Source organism: Dasypus novemcinctus, chromosome X (genome assembly GCF_030445035.2).
Source record: "Dasypus novemcinctus isolate mDasNov1 chromosome X, mDasNov1.1.hap2, whole genome shotgun sequence".
Taxonomy (NCBI): Eukaryota; Metazoa; Chordata; class Mammalia; order Cingulata; family Dasypodidae; genus Dasypus; species Dasypus novemcinctus.
This window is the reverse complement of record NC_080704.1, coordinates 186,286,498-186,308,078: the sequence shown is the minus strand read 5'-3', so window position 1 is coordinate 186,308,078 and position 21,581 is coordinate 186,286,498. Positions and strand designations below refer to the sequence as shown.

At 41.3% G+C, this 21,581-nt stretch overlaps 1 long non-coding RNA gene and 1 pseudogene across 5 annotated transcripts in view; both read left to right on the top strand.

Annotated features, from left to right (window-relative positions):
* Positions 1-14,478, top strand: part of LOC101429649 (uncharacterized) — a 71,504-nt gene extending 57,026 nt beyond the window's left edge. For 4 of the 5 annotated variants that reach the window (XR_011647912.1, XR_011647911.1, XR_009184441.2 and 1 more), the window contains 2 exons: positions 7,986-8,063; positions 8,264-9,271. This is a non-coding gene — a long non-coding RNA (uncharacterized lncRNA). Of the gene's footprint in view, positions 1-7,985; positions 8,064-8,263; positions 9,272-9,354 lie in introns of those variants that run through there. The other variant, XR_011647913.1, reaches the window with a different exon arrangement.
* On the top strand, positions 6,381-6,478 carry LOC131277323 (small nucleolar RNA U13; annotated as a pseudogene).
* Positions 14,479-21,581: the final 7,103 nt, after the last annotated feature.

The following is a 21,581-nucleotide window of genomic DNA, read 5'->3' as shown; positions in this document are numbered from 1 at the left end:
GCACTCTGCAATATTCTACCAAGTGGTAATTATTCCTTTGGTGTTGGAGGAGTTTGCTTTGAGATGAGAACTAAATCTAAGAGAGTGAATCCATCTGGTACATATGATGAAGCTCTCTCTGAGGCCACTGACACGAAAATGTTCATTTAGATTTTTATCTGCTGGTTTCATTTAGATAGTGATATAATGTGAGCCAGTGCCCTGGGTCACTAAACCAAAGGTTGAATTCCATTTTCCTACATGGCACTGGATGCCCTGCAGAGTGGATTGATGATCTTCTTGGTGGAACATGATGGTAAGATGGACTCCACATGCCACACGTGTCATCTGATTGTCAGTCCCTGACTTTCCCCACTCTGATCTGTGATAGGCAGTAAAGGCCAGCAGCCAGAAGACTCAGTGCCTTCCAGTACTGGAAGAGTTAAGAACTAAGCTTAGCAGGATAGTAGACGTCTGCCCAGCACCATAGGTGATCTCTAGAATTAGCCCAATGTCTCTAGTATGAAGCACCTGAAGGAAAAGCCCCTGGGGCCCATAAGGGCTCACCAATCTGCAGTCTTCCTCCTTTTGTGTAGATGAAGTTGGGATGATTGGGCTTCTGATTTGTGCTCTAGAAGGCTATCCTGTTTGTTTGAGTTCTGACATCCATTCTAGAATATGGTAGGCCTTTCCCTCTGGTGGTGGGCTCTGTTTCTCCACCTAGCAGCAAGCTAGTGTCCAATTTAAATAAAACCTCATGAAAACATGGTGCTGCCACCTGCCTAATGATTCTTATTGCTTCTGTTACTGGGTCTTTTTTATCCAGATTGCCACCTGAAATAGTGAGCTTGCATTTGCCATGTCTTTTTGAGTTTTGTAATTTGGATTGCCAGTCTGCCCTCTTGGGGACAACTTTGTAGTCCACCAAGTTCCAACACTGCTTGGTCTGTGCTCATTCTCCTTTTCTTGCTCTCCTGGCATTGAGGTCTTGGGAATCTCCCTCTATCTATAAAGGTTTTGCTGTGAAATATGGGAAACATATTTATTCCATAGTCCAGTTGCACATTGAAGGGAAACTGTGGGCATTTCACAATTCATTCATGGTTGAACTCACTCACCTCACACTTCTTCTCCTTCCCAGGAAGCATTAACCAAAGAAGTCACAAGGGGATTTGCCAACCTCCTATGAAACACAATACTGTGTATCACCAAACAACTAACTGTCCAGATTTATTAGCCAAATCTGGCAGCTCTTAACTTTTTGACAATTTTCCTTTTCCTTAGTAGTTCACAGTGAAATAGACTCTCCAGGGTGAATTGTCATCGGAAGGAATTTGGAACTGCTGTATGTCATTGGTACACTGTGCAGGAGAAGCCAATAAAAGGATTACCAGCATTTTCCTTGAAAGCTGTTATGGAAGGTTATTTATTATCTTCCAGATACTGTCTACCCTCATCTCAGGATATTGCAATAATTAAAGAGGCACTGTCACTTATCTTTTAAAACTGTTTTCTCCTTTTTGTTATCTTAAAATTCACTGTGCCCATGTTCCTCTTTGGAGTCCAAATGTGATGTTTATTCATAGAATTTGTCCTGCCATTCTGGCAAATGGACTTGAATGGCTGCTGCTTCTGTCATCTGGAAGTTAGGTTTATTTCAAGGTCTTTGGGAAGGGCAGAGAAGTTCAATTACACAAATCATTGTTGCCTGTAGTCAACCTGCTGTCCCTCCCTCCCATACCTCCTGCTTACTTCCATATAGGATTGGAGGTGGATTTTTCTTTCAAACCCCAAGCTTTTAGGTAAAGGTGGTGCCTGAGGTATGTGTCAGCAGACTTTTTGATGATATCAACAGTAGAGTGGCATTTGATCTATACAATAACCAGTTCTCTATCATATGAGTTGTATATTATCCACAGCCTATCTAATTTAAAAATTCTTAACATCTGTTATGCTTAAGCTTAACCTTGAACAAATTAGTAGGGGAGAAATGTAGCATTTTTGCCCTGTGGGTGTAGTAAATGTTGACCCTTGGTCTTTTTTAGTTGACTCCTGGGCTATCCTTTGGGGGAGCTTCTCCCCTTCTGTGTTGAGAGGAAAGAGTATATTTTGTTTCCTCATATTCCACAGTTGTTTCAATACGAGCTTCACAGACCCATTAACTAAGGCCAATTGGCTGTGCTCTCCTGTCATATTTCTCAGTGCCCAGGTGAGAAACAGAATCCTATCTAGAGCAGAATACATGGGGGCACAGAACCATATATTGTACCTTTGTTTTGGAGTTGGAAGACTTCTATGGGTTCCTCAAAGGTTCTGGCCACACTGAAGTAGTTTTTTTGTTTGTTTGTTTCTACATTTAAAAATGTTTTATTTTTAGAGAAGCTTTAGATTAGGTAAATGATATATCAAAAATATAGGGGATTCCCATATACCCCCATCCCCCTCCCACACTTTTCCCCATTAACAACATCTTTCATTAGTGTGGTAGATCTGTTACAATTGATGAACTCGTATTGAAGCATTGCTACTAACCATGGTCTATAGTTTACATTATAGTTTTTTTTCTCTTTTTAAATTAAAGTTAATAGATCACAAAGAACGTTACATTAAAAACATTAAAAAAACATTAAATAACATGAGTTCCCTATACCCCACTCACCCCCCACCCCATCATTTTTATTTTTGTAAATTGTATTTTTTGAAGATATATACACCACACGCAAAAATGTTACATTAAAAAATATAAGAGGTTCCCGTATACACTCCCCCCAGCCCACTCCTCCACACCAACAACCTCCTCCATCATTGTGGCATACTCATCACACTCGGTGAACACATTTTGGAGCGCTGCTGCACCACTAGATAATAGTTTACCCTGTAGTCCACACTCTTCCCCAGTACATTCAGTAGGTTATCGCAGGATATATAAAGTCCAGCATCTGACTCTGCAATGTCATTTAGGACAACTCAAAGTCCCAAAAATGCCCCACATCACATTTCTTCTTCCCTCTCCCTGCCCTCAGCAACTACTGTGGTCACTTTCTCCACCTCAATGCTATAATTTCTTCCATTACTAGTCACAGTAGTTCTATAGTAGAATAGCAGTAAGTTCATTCTAATCCATATTTTATTTCTCCATTCTGTGGACGCTGGGATGGTGATGTCCACGCCACCTCTAGATCAAGAGGGGGCTTAGATTCCCCATGGATGATGGATGCAATTCCTCTGCTTGTAGTTGTTGGCACTCTTGATTCCCTTTTGTGGTGTTTGACCATCTTCACCTCCCTGTTAGCTGAGGATGGTCCAATAATGATCCCTTGATACTGATAAATATGCTTATGAGCCTGTGTGCCTGAAATATGAACTAGGCCTAGAGCTGCAGGGTGCCTAAGAGTTACCTCCTGAGAGCCTCCATGTGGCTCAAATGTGGCCACTCTCTAAGCCAAACTCAGCATGTAAATGCATTACCTTCCCCCAGCGTGGGGCATAACTCCTGGGGATGAGCCTCCCTAGCACCAAGGGATTACTACCAATCACTAACTGGTGATGCACCTAGAAAGAGACCTTGAATAAAAGGGTCAACTCAGACCAGCAGACTAACTCAGCCTACATATTGGATCGAATATTAAAAACTGCTTTTTGACCTTGAATAAAAGAGGGAAATGGCAAAGACAAATGAGTTAATATGGCTAAGAATCTTCCAAAAAGAGTCAGGAGGTCATCAGAGGGGTCACGCTTACACACTCCTCAGCAGGACCCCAGAGAGAGCCAAAGTAGATACAACCCTAGGTGCTGGTTCTCCTGAAGGCTATGGAGATCCATAAGGTATATGGTCATGGCAGATGGATATGGAGTTCTGTGCCATGTCAGAGGGCCCTATTTTGAAATTTGTGCTCCTGAGTGTGATGGAGCTGGACTCAGATGGGACCTTCCTACACATGCCTCTTCTGTCACTTCTACTGAACCTGTGGTTGGTGCTAGGGATGGTGCATACTCAGGGGTATTGAATCTCTGGACTGCCCATGTGCCAGCTGGGCCCTGAGCCTCAGCAGAGTTGTGACTTCTACATTATAGTTTATACTCTGCCCATTTTATAGGTTTTGACAAAATGTATATTGGCCTGTGTCCGTCATTGCAATGTCATTCAGAACAATTCCAGTGTCCCCCAAATGCCCCATGTCATACCTATTCTTCCCTCTCCCTCCCCTCAGAACCTCTGGTGACTACTGCCTTTATAGCAATGATACAAGTTCTTCCATTACTAGAATACTAAGAAGTCTACTTTAGTCCATAGTTGCATTCCCTCTTACGTTTGTTCATTCCTCAGTCTTGAGGATTTTTAGGATGGTAATGCCCACTCTGCTTCTGATTGAGAGGGAGCTTAGATCCCATGTGGTAGATGGATGGAACTGTCTTGCTTGCAACTGTCTTGTTTGCAGTTGTAGGTACACTCTATTTTTTTGGATGGGTGTTGTCCATCATCATCATCATCCTTTTGTTAGTTGTCCTAGGCAAATCCAATGGACTGGAGAATAGGTATTGCAACTCTGCTGAGATTCAGGGCTCAATCCACATATGAACAAGAGAAGAGTTAAGTCTCTGATACATATATTTAACAAGTATAGTGTTTTTTGAGAGGCAGTTTTCCCCTTTTTTAAAAGCTGGAATCTGAGATCAGCTCTGTTTACTTTTTTTGGCAGGGGAGGGTTAAAATTTTTATTTTTTGCTTTTGGGCTTTTTGTTGTTGTTGTTTAGCTTCTATACAAGGTACATAAGCCTTGATTTTGGCTATTTGAGGCAGTATGTTGAGAAGTATGTTCAGTTGGTATATTTGTTACTTTTAAGAAATTGGCAAATGGTTTGTGGTGTCCTTTAAGATTTGTTTAAGAAATATTTATTGAGTACCTTTTATGAACTAGGTGCTATGCTGGATGCTGGGGAGGCACAGTTACTGCTCTCAGGTTTTTTCTCAGTGTAGTGGGAGAGAGACAGCAACAACTAACTCTAACACTTTAGAAGTTAGGCAGAAAAGTTCAGGTCGGGGCACTGGCATGAGCAGGGAAATACGTGGTTTGTTGAGAGAAACATGAGTGACGTGCTGTGGTGGAGTGTGCTGTGGGTGTTGGCAGGAAGCACCTGGAGAAAAGACTGCAAGGTAGATTGGGGTCAGATTTTGAAGAGCTGAGAGACTTCTAGCTTTCAGAAGATAATGGTATCCCTTGAACTTAACATGTTGTATCCAACGTATTGAAATTCTTAGAACTTTTGTTTAGTCTAGCAGAAGGTGGAAGAGAAAGCTGTTAAAGTTAAAACAATGGTCCTCAGTCCTAGGGATGGTGTAAGTCCAAAGTTACAAAGTATGGCTTTGGGCTGGAGCTCTTCATCAGTCTGAGATGTATGTGTAATAGCTTTAGCTTAGAAAAGAGAGAGAAGACTTGGTTTTGAAGGAAGGGTTGGGAAGGAATTATGGCAGCTTTGCAGCTGCTCCTCAGTCAGAAATTTATAGTTTGATTTAATTATTGTCTTAAAATACTGTAATGTTCCAGAACATACAGAGGTACATATTTAAAAGTAATCATGAACACCAGGCATTCAGTTTAAATATAAAGGACTAATTTTGTTTCTTTTGTTGTTGTTCTTGACACTTTTTTATTGTCTTTTTAAAATTTATTTATTTATTTCTCTCCCCTTCCCCCTCCCTCTCCCAGTTGTCTACTCTCTGTGTCCATTCGCTGTGTTCTTCTGTGATCGCTTCTATCCTTATCAGTGGCACCGGGAATCTGTGTTTCTTTTCGTTGCGTCATCTTATTGTGTCATCTCTCCATGTGTGCAGTGCCATTCTTGGGCAGGCTGCACTTTCTTTCACGCTGGGCTGCTCTCTTTACGGGGCACACTCCTTGTGCGTGGGGCTCCCCTACATGGGGGACACCGCTGTGTGGCACGGCACTCCTTGCGCATATCAGCACTGCGCGTGGGCCAGTTCAACATGGGTCAAGGAGGCCCAGGGTTTGAACTGCAGACCTCCCATGTGGTAGGCGGACGCCATATCCATTGGGCCAAGTCCTCTTCCCTATTGTCTTTTTTAAAAAGATACATAGATCATAAAAAATGTTACATTAAAAAATATAAGAGGTTTCCATATACCCCATCCCCCAGCCCACCCCCACTCCTCCCACATTAACAACCTCTTTCATCATTGTGACACATTCATTGCATTTGATGAATACATTTTGGAGCACTGCTGCACTGCATGGATTATAGTTAACATTTTACTTTTGACTCTCCCCCAGTCCATTCAGTGGGTTGTGGCAGGATATATAATGTCCAGCATCTGTCCCTGCAATATTCTTTATGTGATTCCACTTCACAAGCAAATACAAGATCAAGAGCTGACTGCTTGGATCCTTTTGTGCTTCATAAGCATGATGAATAGGTATTCACGCATTTGTGTGAGATGCACTTTCCTTAAACCTTGTGTTGGCATACTACTCATCCGATGTGAAAAAAAAAAGAGTTGCTTGTTTACAAGACCAACCAAAAGTCAAGCCATTTTTGATACCATGGGCAGTATCCAGGAGCTCTTGGTCCCTGTACATCAAGAGCCAGGCATACTTGGTATTTCCTTGAGGCCCATAGCCACAAACTCTATGCTTATGCTGTGGTTAGACCGTGGTATAACAGGGAGTGGTCTTGGGTTGATGCAACCGTACACATGGAAACACAGCTTTCACTAGAGGTTCTCCCTTCTTATCGATGAAGAGGGCTTTACCAAGGGTCATCAGTCATGTTTCTTAATGTGTATGTTATTTTGCTGTGAGATGCTTGGGTCCTTCCTCAGCTTCACTCCTTTTTTTTTTGGGGGGGGGGGTGGATGAGGTATTGCTCCTTTAAAGCAGCACAGTACAAATTCCTCAAAAAAAAAAAAAAAGAGATGTTCTCTAAGGAGGCAAAGATCTCTGAAGGTGTCAAAATCCATTTGGGCAGGTGTCCTATTGTGACAGAACTGCTCCTGAGGAGACCTTTTCTGCTTGGCCCTTGGACAAACATGTATTTTCTTGAATTTAAAAGGATGGTTTGTTTTGTACAATCTCGAAGCCCTTCTGACAGACTAGTTCTAAGTATACCTAAATAGTATATAAACTCTCTTCATTTATCAATTTCAACTGCTTTTATCATTTTTGCTTCTGGGATTATGATCCTGGAGATAAAAGTCCTACAAAATTCCTGTAGTTAGTGTTTAATCTGGAGGAACCTGTTTTAAAGGTCAGGTGGTAATGGAGTTCCTCTAAGAAAAACAATGAAGGCTAGATGCTGTTTTCTCCATTAGCAATTCTGAGCATTGGAGAATGCTCATACAACTCTTCTGCTATCAGTATCTCTTTCCTTATACTGGATCCCTGCTAGAATATGAATATTTAAAGATAAGATTATTTTATTAATAATTTTAAAATCAAACTTATAACAACAAAATATCAGGCCAGCACTGCTCCCTCCCAAGCCTGCTCCTCTAGAAAAGCCACTTTTTAACTGTTTTAACTATTGTTTTTGGTATTTGTTTTCGTATTTCATAAAATATGCTTATATACACTCTCTCTCTGCCTGGAGAAGCCCACACCAAATCTTGGTGTGTATTTCCATCTTTTTCTCCCATTTCTCAGCAAGCTCTGTTCTTTCCCTCATTACCCAATAACTTCTTTTTACTGGCCTAACAAAAAAACATATATATATGTATGTGTGTGTGTGTGTATATATATATATATATATGCTTATACCGCTCTTACTTGATTCATCATTTAAGATATTTGTTGACTTCTTGTGATGGTAGATGAGGATCTTTCTCATAGCCTATACCAGTCTGGCTTGGTTGGCTTATGCTGCATATAAGCCACTCCTGAATGCCAATGGCTTTACACAACAAAACTTTATTTCTTGCTCATGTTACATATTCATCATAGTTGGGCAGGGGCCTCTTTTCACCCTCTCTGTTGATGCTTTTCATTTTGCAGATGAGCAAACTTGAGCCTAGAAAGGGACAGGGGCTGGTTTGCGGGAGGAACCAGAGGAATCCAGGTGAACAGTGTAAGGTAGGAAAAAAGCCAGGTTTGGTCTTTTAACATTTATACCATTTTGAAACTTAAACCTGAGCAAATGAAGCCCTGGACTTGATGAGAAAATTAAGTCTGCTTTCTGCTCTGTCCTTTGCATAGCTCATTGTGTTGGTGCTGGTTATGGATATATATCAGAAGTGGATTGATTTTCTCTTTCCTTTGCTGTCTATTCATAGGTTGCAAGAGTGTCCTGTCCTTTCTGCATTTTGGATGAGCTACCCAGAATCAACATGGACTTTACTTCCTAGCTATCTAGAGGAAGGCAGGAATGAAAGAGGCCTGCCAATAGGTTTCCTTTGTATGAGTTTCCTAGGACACAAACACGGACAGGGAGTTTCTGTTCTCCCTGTTTTGGATTTTGCTGAGGCAGGTAGTTGAACTCTTTAAGGAAATCTAGATTTTCTCTGTCTTGGGAAATCACTGGTAACATCTGCCAGAAGGAGGTGAATAAAATGGAAAAGAAAATTCTTAAGAGTCACGCCAAGATTCAGATTTACAACCCCACACAATTCTTCTCCCAGCCCTTCCTTCAACTGATATTTGTTTCCCAGGAAGCAGAGAACAATAGGCTAGTGATTGAATTTTGGTCTGAACTTCAGGCAGTTAATGGTGAAGGAGTAAAAGCTAGTTGCATTTAGAATCAAAGTCCACATACAGTGGTGCCTCAGTACTTGTGGTTAATTGGTTCCGGGAGACAGGACGAGTACCAAAAATGATGAATACCAAACAAATTTTTCCCATAAGAAATAATGTAAATAAATTTAATGTGCTCCCAAACCAGTGATAATGCACATTTTAAGGCAATATGTAAAACGATAGGATTGTATATCCTTACTTTACATGAGAAATAAACCTAAAAATTAATAAATACTTAGATTAAATAAATAAAAATTTCATGTTACCTGTACTGAGAAGAGTCCATGGCCTAATGGGATAGTGGGAGGAGAGTGGTGAGGAGGAGAGGTCACATGGACTGTTGCTTGGAAGGAGAGTCCCCTCCAACAGAACACTGGGCACTTGCACTTCAGGTGTTTGTTCTCTTTTCTGCCTTTTTTAAACTTGCACCACAGGCTCTGACACACTCCTTGTCACCTTCACCAAAAACTTATCCAATGAGGACTGCTTCTGTCTTCTTTTCAGAATTCCTCAAAAGTATGAAATTAGTCATTCAATAAATTCACATTTCTGCTTGTTAGAGCATTGTCTAGGTGGTACTTCTCCAAAAGTTTTGAACTTCTGTCCATTTTGCACACATTTCTTTTATCAGGGAACTGGGGACATCCTCCCTTCTCTCCTCCTCACCTGAAGAAATCTCTCCAGCCACCTCTTGTTGCTGCTCCTTCCTTAGTTCCTGCTGCTCCTCAGTGCTGAGCTCTTCATGATGTTCCTCCAACTGACTCCTCCACATCAGCAGCATCGACCTCCAGACCCATGGATTGGCCTAAAGATACAATATCCTGCACAACTGTCCCCCCTGTACCTGTAGTCTTGGGTCAGCCTCAAACCCTTCCAAGTTTCTTTGAGTCACAGCTTCTGGTCACAAATTCTGGCCTGCTAATGCCTTCTCCTCTTTTATGATGTAGGTTCTACTCGGCATTCTTTTCCAAAAATCTCCAGTCTCATCACAGTTAAAAACTTGGTGGGGAATAAAACCCTCAGCCTCTACATAGTCATGAAATTCACTGGCAAATTCATCAGCAGCCTTTTTATTAGCACTTACTACCTTGCCACTCCTCACGACGCTATGGATGCCAATCCTCTTTTAAAAATAATCAAGCCAGCCATGGCTGGCCTTAAAAACTTCAACATTCTCATCACCCAGTTCTGGTTTGTTTTTCAGAAGATGGGCATGCAACAATTTTCAGTTTTTCACATATCATGGCTCCTGATACACTTGCCGGCTGTTTCTCGTTTCCCCAAATTAATTACAGCTTTTCAATTTCCTCAAGTGTTTGGGAATGCTGTTTTGTTACTACTTTAACTCCTTTCTCAACATCAAACTTTTAAAAATCACTTCTTTGTACTTAATCATGGTGGAGATTTTTGTTTTAGGCATACTGTATTCCCTAACTAGATCAGTAATGCAAATACTGCTCTCATAGTTACCTGTTATTTCTTTTTATTTGCTCAATGGTGGTGCGAAGTAATTTTCTTTTCTGCTCAGTGCTATCACTGCTCATTTTCTTAGGACCCATGATGAGGAAAAAAAACCATGCAAAAATATACAAAATGACCACAGAAGCTAAGATATGACCGTAATGGGATGTGCACAGAGCAAAAGCTACTGCATGACTAACACATGATACTTTGTTTTTGGCTGGAAAGGGTAGCGAGTCACGAGGCAACTGACACCAGTAAGTTCTAGCTTGCACATCGAGTAACAAACAAAACTATGAGTACTGGGACATAATTTTTGTGTCAAAATGCATGAAGTACCAAATTTGATTCAAAGCAGTCTTGTACCAACGTATGACTATATCTCCAAGAGAGGGCATAGTGTGTGTGCTTTGCAAGGTGGGTCTGGTTCTGAAGCCAAACTAGGAAGCCCATTCATTTTGGTAATTGTTATCTTGCTCAAATTTTTAGCTGGCCTTTTTTGAGTTAATCACTTCTAAGAAAATGCAAAGGTCTTACAGTGAAAAGAAGGAAAAGCATATCAATTGCAGCTAGACTGAGTCCCTATCTTTAGTGCCAGGAAGAAAAAGAGATCTTGGGGAAAAGGGACAGTCATTGGGCAGCTGTACTTTGTGGTAGGGAACATGGGCTAAAGACTAAGTTGTTCTTTTTTGACTCCCCAGGAGAATTTAAGTGTCTACTCAGCTTAGCCTCCTAGAGTGGGTACCTTATTATTTGAAAGTCCACTCATTTATCTGAAGTTCTCTCTTAACATATAACTCCTGCCACTTGCAACTCATCTTTTATCTTTCTCTGATAGCCCCTTCTCTTGTCCTTCTCTCCAGAACCCATTCCTTATAGCAAAAGGTATGTATTGGTAAGTCGACTATGTGCCAGACATGGTGCCAACACTGTGGATATCATGGTAAAGTGTTCTACCTATTTATTGCTGTGCAATACCCACCCTCACCCCCCAAATTTAGTGTCCTAATGCAACAACCATTTTACTACATCCCACGATTCCATGGGCTTGGGTTCAGGCAAGGCTCCACTGGGTGATTCTTGTGCCCACACAGCCTCAACAGAGATTTCTGGGCATTCTGCTGGTGGGTGGACTGGACCAAAAGTCCCAGCATAGCTCATCACATGTCTGGTGCATTAGCAGGATGGCTAGAAGGCCAGACTTGGCTGAGGCTGTCCACCAGAGTTCCTACTTTGCGGCCTCACCATCTCAGAGTAGTCGAATTTCTCACATGGCAGCCCCTGGATCCCAGAAACGGTGTTTCAAGAGGCCCTGGTGGAAGCTTAAAGGATTTTTATGACTTAGCTTCAGAAGTCCCAGAATATCACTTCCATTCCATTCTCTTGGTCAAGTAAGACACTAATGACCAGCCCAGATTCAAGGGAAGGGCAGTTAGTTTCCACCTCTCAATGAAAGGAGTAGGAATGACTTGGCAGACATCTTTAATATTTCAAGTAAAGAGAGAGTCACTATCCTGGAAACCTTCTTGAACAAACCTGTCCCAATTGGATTTAGATGCCTTTCTCTGGACTCCTTTAGCCAGTCCCACATATCCCCACCATTACTATACTTATTATATTTTAATATTTGATTGCATTTCTCTATTTACTTGGACTTTCCAGCTACCTCCCCCCACAGGTGAATTGTTAATGCAGCAAACAGGTATGGATTGTGAATGTCAGCTATATCCCAGGTCCTCCCTGAGGGAGCTACAGATTCTGGGTGGTTCAGACCAATATACAATTGCTCCCTACACCCATGGGTCTCCCAGTCTGGTGGAGAAGGCAGATATTGAAAGCACCAGGAAAGAAGGTTAGAAATGCACTGATTTCTGAGTACCGCAAGGTGAGGCCTCTTACATCAGGGTGTGCTCTTTACCCCTCCTACCTTTTGACTTTAGCTATCATGACCTGTTGATAGATAAACCTCAGTTTCCAGCTCTCAATGACCTGTCTTTTGGAATAATTTGTGGCAGGTCCTGATTGGAGCCCTTGTGAGCTAGACCAGTTGTGGGCAAATAACCATTGCCTTCTACCACCTTATGAAGGACCTAGATGGCAGCTACACTTGTCCTTCCAGACAGGCTCTCCTTCCTTGTACAGAATATCATTTCTAGATCCAGGTTCTTAGAGCTTTGGAATCAGACACAATTAGTTTTGAAGGGACTCTTCTACTTGGACCCTAATTCTTTCATCTGTTATGTGGACATAAGAATCACAACCTTGTAGGTTGTTCTAAGTGTAGTGCTTGCCATCTAATTGCTGAGAAAATGGTACTTCACTCCACATTCCATCACAGTGTATTATTATTTTTTATTCAAAGACAACATTATTGATGCCTTTGCCTACAGTATTCAACCTAAAGTGAATGTCAGCTATATCCCAGGTCCTCCCTGAGGGAGCTACAGATTCTGGGTGGTTCAAACCAACACATAGTTGCTCTGAACCACACAGCATAGGTTGTTTTCCTAGGTGGGTATGATGCTTGCTTCCAGTGCTGGCTTTGGCCGCACAGTTACCAGCCTTCTGAATTCTGGTTACATGGCTGGATGGCTCTCTTACCTGAAGAACCCAGGCCCCATGGCCTCCAGCACAGTTATTCCACTCTAGCTACAATTCTGCCTTCTTCTTTAGGCTGTGGTTCAGTGTTAGGATGGGAGGAAACTGCAAGGGAGCAAGGTAGTATTTCAGAAGGGAACTTTTAGCAGAACCATAGGTTCACTGTCCTTAGAAGTGTCTAAGAGTATTTTCCTATAAGCTTCTCAAGGCTCTACTTCCATCTGCCACCCTCACTTCTGGCTCCTTGAGTTAAGAGATTAGAGCAGCATATTTGGATATCAAATAGACATGGCAATATCTCCTTCTTTAACCTCCCACAGCATTTAATCATTGATTGTCTGAACTTGCTTTATTTTTAGTATTATGTTATTCTGTATGTGCATTTCATGTATGATTCAAGTATGCTAGTCATGAACCACTTGAAGTAAGACTAATCTCCTTGATGACAGGGGCTGTATTTAACCAAGTACCTAGCACATAGCCCAAGAATCACTGACTTAGGGAGTAGGATGAAAAGAGAAGTCAATGAAGAAAACTCAGAAGTGAGAGAGGTGGGAGAGGATATAGCAAAACAGAGTTTCAGAGAAGAGTTTAGGAGGGGTGGGCAACAGCATGTAGGCTGCAGGGTAATTTGGAGGACTTTAGGGATGTTCTGTGCACAGGGTCAGAAGAGTAGTGAGGTTGAAACCCAGCTGTGTTCTCATCTGGAAAGCAAGACCACTGTTCCTTGATCGATACCCTCAAACTGTCATTGACATTAGAATCCAGAATCCTGGCCTCCGCCATGGAAAGTGTTTCAGTAGGTGGGACCTGGGACTCTATAGTTTAACAAGCATAAGAAGTGAGTGTGATTCCAGTATTCCAAAGAGAAACACTGGGGACTCCTGCCACTAGAAGTTTGGCAGTCCAGTCCCACTCTAGTTGTCAATTAAAGCCCCCAAGTCACAAAGCTCAGAGAGCTATAGGGGCCCTTAGAGAGAAGATCTACCAGTGCCACTCACTATTAGCATTTTGAGTGGAACTGTTCTTCACTGTAGGGGTCTGATTATCCTGTGCAATACAAGATGTGTGGCATCCTGGGTTCCTGCCAACAAAATTCCAGTAGGTCTCCTCATTTGTTCTAATGACAGGCAAAACCGCAAGCCCATATATTTCCTTATGTCCTCTAGGGGTGCATTACCCTTCCCGTTGAAGGCCACTGCCAGTATAACCCCTTCATTTTATGGTGGAGGGAAATGGATCCCAGAGTAGGGAAGGGAATTCTCCAAAGTCTTGCAAAGACCTCTTTTTGACATAGTATGCTATCAAGTCACATCCCTTCCATCCTGTGTTTCTGTATCTGAGTGTGGAAACCTAAATGCAGGGTAGTTTCCTTGATAGAATGGTTAGCTTTATTAGAAAGGACAAAAACTGGCTTACTAGTTCCCTATTGTCTCACACAGCATCAGATATAGTGCTGGGTGCACAATAGGCACTTTCCAAATAGGCACTAGGCTGAGTTATAACTCTCTCTCTGTGGGGCTCCTTGAAGATGAATGGGATTCAGAACCCACCTAAGGAGTAGGAAGATAGTAAACCTTCTTTGTAAACAAAGTTTATTGTATTAAAATATGTATCACATAAAATTGTCATTTTAACCATAGTGTACAATTCAGTGGTATTAAATACAGTCACAGTGTTGTGCTACTATCACCATCATCCATTACTAAAACTTTTTCATCAGCCCAAACAGAAACTCTGTACCTTTTGAGCAATAACTTCCTACTCCTCCCTCCTCCCAGTCCCTAGATATATCATATAAATGGAATAATAAAATATGTGATCTTTTATACATATTGCCAAATGTAAAGGACTGGCTTATTTCACTTAGCATAATGATTTCAAGGATCATCCGCTGTTGTAGCATATATCAGAACTTCATTTCTTTTTATGTGAGTAATATTCCATTATATGTGTAAACCACATTTTTTTAATCCATTCATCTGTTCATGGATGCTCCTACTTTTTGGCAATTGTGAATAATGCCACTATGAATATTGGTGAGCAGATATCTGTTTGAGTCCCTGTTTTCAATTCTTTCAGGTATATGTATCTAGGAGTGGGATTGCTGAGTCATATGGCAATTCTGTGTTTAATTTTTCAAGGAACCACCAAACTGTTTTCCACAGCCACACATTATTTTACACTTCTATGCACATGGATTTCTCTGCATCCTCCCTATCACTTCTTTTTTTTTTTTTATAGGCTATGGACTATATTTATTTATTTATTTTATTTTTTTTAGATTAACTTATTGATTTTTTTTTATTGACTTTGTAATAATATTACATTAAAAATATATATATATGTGAGGTCCCATTCAACCCCACCCCCCCACCCCCCCACTCCCCCCCCAACAACACTCGTTCCCATCATCATGACACATCCATTGGATTTGGTAAGTACATCTTTGGGCACCTCTGCACCTCATAGACAATGGTCCACATCATGGCCCATACTCTCCTCCATTCCATCCAGTGGGCCCTGTGAGGATTTACAATGTCCGGTGATTACCTCTGAGGCACCATCCAGGGCAGCTCCATGTCCCAAAGACGCCTCCACCTCTCATCTCTTCCTGCCTTTCCCCATACCCATCGTCCACCATGTCCACTTTTCCCAATCCAATGCCACCTCTTCTATGTGGACATTGGATTGGTTGTGTCCATTGCACCTCTATGTCAAGAGGAGGCTCAGATTCCACATGGATGCTGGATGCAATCCTCCCATTTTCAGTTGTAATCACTCTAGGCTCAATGGTGTGGTGATTGTCCTTCTTCAACTCCATCTTAGCTGAGTGTGGTAAGTCCAATAAATCAGATTGTAGGTGCTGGAGTCTGTTGAGGCTCAGGACCTGGCTATCACATTGTCAGTCCAGATATTCAAATCCCCTAAATATATCTTAAACCCCAACATTAACTGCACCTCCAGCTCATTAGCATGAAAGTCTTATGAAGGGAGATCTCATCTGAGTCCAGATTCATCACACATAAACACCATTTCCAAAGAGGGGCCATCTGCCCTGGTAGTTAACCCCATCGGCCATGACCATAACTCTCATGGGTCTCTTTAGCCTTCAAAGGAACCATATCTGGGGGTTGTATCTGCTTTATCTGTCTCTCTGACTCTGCTCAGTTGTGCATGAGGGCAATCCTTCTGCCTGCCTCCAGACTCTTTTTTAGAAACTCGTAGCCATATAAACTCATTTCTCCTTTCCATTTCCCCCTTACTTTAGGTCAAACAGCATTTTAAAGTCATGTTATTTTATGTAGACATGGATATTCTGCTGATCCGCATTGAACCTTCCGTATAAGGTCCTTTTTCAGTTGCATCATCAGTTGGTAGTTGATAGTGGTCCCTCGTTGCCAGGGAGGCTCATCCCCGGGTGTCATGTCCCACGCTGGAGGGAAGGCATTGCATTTACATGCTGAGTTTGGCTTCGAGACTGGTACACTTCTTATTTTCCATTATTTTTAACTTTATTTTGAAATGTTTTCAAATTTTCAGGACAGTTCAAAAAATAATACAAACTCCATACAGAGCACTCCAACATACCCCTACTCCCAAGAAACCCGAATCTACCAATTTTAGCATTTTCCATATTTGCCCACCCTCCCTCCTCTCCTTCCTTTTTTCCTTCCATCCATAATCCATCCGTTTATTTACTCATTGATACATTTTCTGAACACTTGAGTATAGGTTGTAAACATCATGCTCCCTGAACACATAATACTTCCATGTAAATTTCCTGAGAATAAAGACATTTATTTATGTAACCACCATAAGTAAAGTTATCAAGTTCAAGAAATTTAACGTTGATATAAACCTTGTACTCTATATTCCAATTTTTAAATATGTCCCAGTAATGTCCCTTTGAGCCTTTTCTCCTCCTCTGCTGTATCCCATCCAGGATCAGAACCATGTATTGCATTTAATTGTCATTGTCTCTTTGGTTGTTTGTGTTTTCTATCTCTCTCCTCTCTCTCTCTTTTTCTCTCTCCTTCTCTCTCCCCCGCCACACACATTTCTCCTTGTTCATATATATAGTGTAAACTTTCCCAACTCAACCACTCAAAAGCATACCATCCAGTGGTATTAACCACATTCACAATATTGCAGTGCCCTCATCACCTTCCTTTACTAAAACTTTCCCATGTCCCCAAACTGAAACCCTATACCCATTATGTATTAACTCCCTATTCCCTTTGTCCCATGCTCCTGGCAACCTGTAGTCTACTTTCTGTCTCTGTGAGCTTGCATATTCTCTGATATTTTCTTTGTAGTTACCATGGAGTTTAAATTTAACAACTTTACTTCAATAGTATACACTCATTATGTTCCTGTACACCTCCGTCCCCCTACCTTTATCACTAATTACATGTTATACATTATGAATCTAAAACCACTGATTTTTTGTTACATTTTATACATTTGCTTTTAGATCCTATAGGAAGTAAAAAGAGGAGTTATAAACCAAAAATACAATAGTACTGGCATTTGTGTATTAACCCATGCATTTACCCTCACCAGAGATCTTTATTCTTTTTTTTTGTTTATTTTTTTGTCTTTATTTATTATTTTAATATTACATTAAAAAATTTGAGGTCCCCACATACCCCCCACTCCCCTTCCCCTACTCCTCCCCCCATAACAATAATCTCCTCCATCATCATGAGACATTCATTGCATTTGGTGAATACATCTCTGAGCACCGCTGCACCTCATGGTCAATGGTCCACATCCTAGCCCACACTCTGCCACAGTCCACCCAGTGGGCCATGGGAGGACATACAATGTCCGGTAACTGTCCCTGCAGCACCACCCAAGACAACTCCAAGTCCCGAAAATGCCTCCACATCTCATCTCTTCCTCCCACTCCCTACCCCCAGCAGCCACCATGGCCACTTTCTCCACACCAATGCCTTTATTCTTTTTTTTTTTTTTTTTTTTTAATTTTTTTATTTTTTATTGACTTTGTAATAATATTACATTAAAAATATATATGTGAGGTCCCATTCAACCCCACCCCCCCACCCCCCCTCTCCCCCCCCCCCAACAACACTCGTTCCCATCATCATGACACATCCATTGGATTTGGTAAGTACATCTTTGGGCACCTCTGCACCTCATATACATTGGTTCACATCATGGCCCATACTCTCCTCTATTCCATCATGTAGGCCCTGTGAGGATTTACAATGTCCGGTGATTACCTCTGAAGCACCATCCAGGGCAGCTCCATGTCCCGAAGACGCCTCCACCTCTCATCTCTTCCTGCCTTTCCCCATACCCTTTGTCCATTATGTCCACTTTTCCCAATCCAATGCCACCTCTTCTATGTGGACACTGGATTGGTTGTGTCCATTGCACCTTTATGTCAAGAGGAGGCTCAGATTCCACCTGGATGCTGGATGCAATCCTCCCATTTTCAGTTGTAATCACTCTAGGCTCCATGGTGTGGTGGTTGTCCTTCTTCACCTCCATCTTAGCTGAGTGTGGTAAGTCCAATAAATCAGATTGTAGGTGCTGGAGTCTGTTGAGGCTCAGGATCTGGCTATCACATTGTCAGTCCAGAGATTCAAATCCCCTAAATATATCTTAAACCCCAACATTAACTGCACCTCCAGCACATTAGCATGAAAGTCTTATGAAGGGAGATCCCATCTGAGTCCAGATTGATCACACATAAACACCATTTCCAAAGAGGGGCCATCTGCCCTGGTAGTTAACTCAATGCCTTTATTCTTTATGCAGCTTCCATTTATTATCTATTGTCCTTTCCTTTCAACCTGTAGAACTCTCTTCAGCATCTCTTTTTGTTATTATTATTATTTTAGGCTTTGTTTTATTGATTCCTTTGATTCATGAAATCAAGATATATTATAATTTTATAAATATAATATATACCTTGATGACCTTCACTGGCAATGTTAAAAGACCCCAACTGTATAAATCTAAAACAATCAGGAAGCTTTTTAATGGCCCAGATATAAGACGGGCCAAACATCTAGGAATCATGTAATACTCTTAAAACCTTCTAAGATGACCAAGTATACAAAGATTCTAAACTGATTAACTTTTCCTTTGACCACATGAGCACCAGGGGCTGGAAAAGCAGCATTTTAGGTTCTTCCAGCAGAAACACTTAGTCTTATTAGAATAGCTGCAGGAATGGGTCAAGGACCCCAAACCAGACCCCAACACAACTCACTACTGACCTAGTGAGCAGCTATTCCCAACCTCACAATGTTCTCTCTTTTTTTTTAAAGATTTATTTTTATTTATTTTTCTCCCCTTCCCCCCCCCCCGCCCCAGTTGTCTGTTCTCTGTGTCCATTTGCTGCGTGTTCTTTGTCCACTTCTGTAGTTGTCAGCGGCACAGGAATCTGTGTCTCTTTTTGTTGTGTCATCTTGCTGTGTCAGCTCTCCATGTGTATGGCGCTATTCCCGGGCAGACTGAACTTTCTTTCGTGCTGGGTGGCTCTTCTTACAGGGCGCACTCCTTGCGCGTGGGGCTCCCCTACATAGGGATACCCCTGCGTGGCAGGGCACTCCTTGTGCGCATCAGCACTGCTCATGGGCCAGCTGGACGCCCTAACCACTGGGCCAAGTCTGGTTCCCCATTATTTCTTTAAAATTCTCTCTGCCTCTTTCTGTCTTTCTTCTCCTTCTGGGCCTCTCACAATGCATATATTGGTATACTTGATGGTGTCACACAGGTTTTTCAGGCTCTGTTCACTTATCTTTATTTTTTCCTCTTTCTGCTCCTTAGGCTGAATGATACCAATTGTCTTATTTTCGAGTTCTTTGATTCTTTCTTCTGCCAGCTCCAATTTGCTGTTGAACCCCTCCAGGGAATTTTAAATTTCTGTTGCTGTGGTCTTCAGCTCTGTTGGTTCCTTTTCATGATTGCCATCTCTATATTGATATTATGTTTGTGTTCATCTGTCATTTACCTGATTTCCTTTAGTTTTTTTCCCCATGTTTTCCTTTAGCTCTTCGAGCATATTTAGGACAATTTTTAAAAAAGTTTTTGTCTCAGTTCAGCTGAGACAAACCTTGATGGTTTCTAATGCTTAAATCTTCTTTGCCTGTTTCTTTGTATGTTTTGTAATCTTTTGTTGAAATGTGGGCATTTTTATATTTTAATGTGTTGTCACTGAAATTTAGACTGCAGCATCTGTTTCTTAAGCTTGTATCCAGCTAGTGTTTTGACAGAGCTTTCCTTGAATGCCAGGAGCTAACAAATAAAAAAAAGAAGGAAAAAAAGAAAACACCTTACCCAGTTTTTGCAGATTGACCTCTGCCAGCATTTTACTTCAGAGCTTATCTATACAATTAGTTTAGAGAATAGCTCCAGGACAAAGCAGAGGGACCTTCCTGATGCTTTCTGTACATTTATCTTTTCTCAGGCATGCATCTGTGGCTCTAGGAATTCCCCCATTTATACAGATACAAATATCCCCTCTTCCTTAGGAAACAGTTTCTCACAGTACAGGGCACTTTACTGAATGTCCTGTAGTGATCAATCCCTTGCCCCAGGCAACCACGACTTAATTGCTCCCCTACACTGTAGTAGAGCTCAGTGAGCTGTCTTTTACAAACAGGGCAAGTTCTGTGTTGCCAAACTTGAGATGAGTATCCTGATTCAGTCCCTCAGTCTACCACCAGAGAAACTGGGCCAGACCTATATACTCCAATATGTATGTTGAGGCTATTCTGTTCCCACCCAGGCCTTGGACCAGGGATCTGCATTAGCTGAGCGGATGAGGAATGGAGGAGGGGTCAGCCAGGGCAGTATAAGATCCTATTGCTTTCTAATTTATTTGTGGATTTCCTATCACCTTTACTTGATTTGGTATACACCCTGTTACTGGAGTCCATTAACTGTTTTCTGGAGCCCTGGAGAAAGATGTTTCTGCCAGTTATTGCTGGTTGTTCAAAGCTTCTGTGGGCAGATAGAGCCTTGAATTATCTCATGGTGCCATTTTGATGGGGGCAGGGCCTAATTTCCATTAAAGAAATAATAATAGCCTTCCTAGTTCATGTGAAGTGCTATCTCATGGTTTTGATTTGCATTTCCCTAATGGTTAATAATGTTGAGCATCTTTTCATGTGTTTATTGGCCATTTGTATATTTCTTTGGAGAAATGTCTTTTCAAGCCCTTTCCTCATTTTTAAATTGGATTTTCATCCTTTTTTTGTTGAATTGTAGGAGTTCTTTATATATTCTGGATGTTAAACTTTTATCAGTTACACGATTTACAAATATTTTCTGCCATTCTCTAGGTTGTCTTTTCACTTTCTTGAATATGTCCTTTGATGCACAAAAGTTTTTTATGTTTGATGAAGTTAAGTTTTTCTTTTTTTTCCCCTTTTATTGCTTGTGCTTTTGTGTCATATCTAAGACCACATTGCGAAAGAGAGTTATGAAGATTTACCTCTATGTTTTCTTCTCTGAATTTCATGGTTTTAGTTCTTGTATTTAGGTCATTAATCCATTTTGAGTTGTTTTGTATATGGTATGAGGTAAGGATCCAACTTCATTCTTTTGATTGTGGCGATCCAGTTGGCCTAGCACTATTTCTTAAAGGGGCTATTTTTTTTTCATTGGATAGACTTCACACACTTGTCAAAATCAATTGACCATAGATGTGTGATTTTATTTCTGGATTCTCAATTCTATTCCATTGGTCTATATATCTATCCTTATGCCAATAGCCTTGTAGTAAGTTTTTTTTTCCCTCTCCTCCCCTTGTCCAGC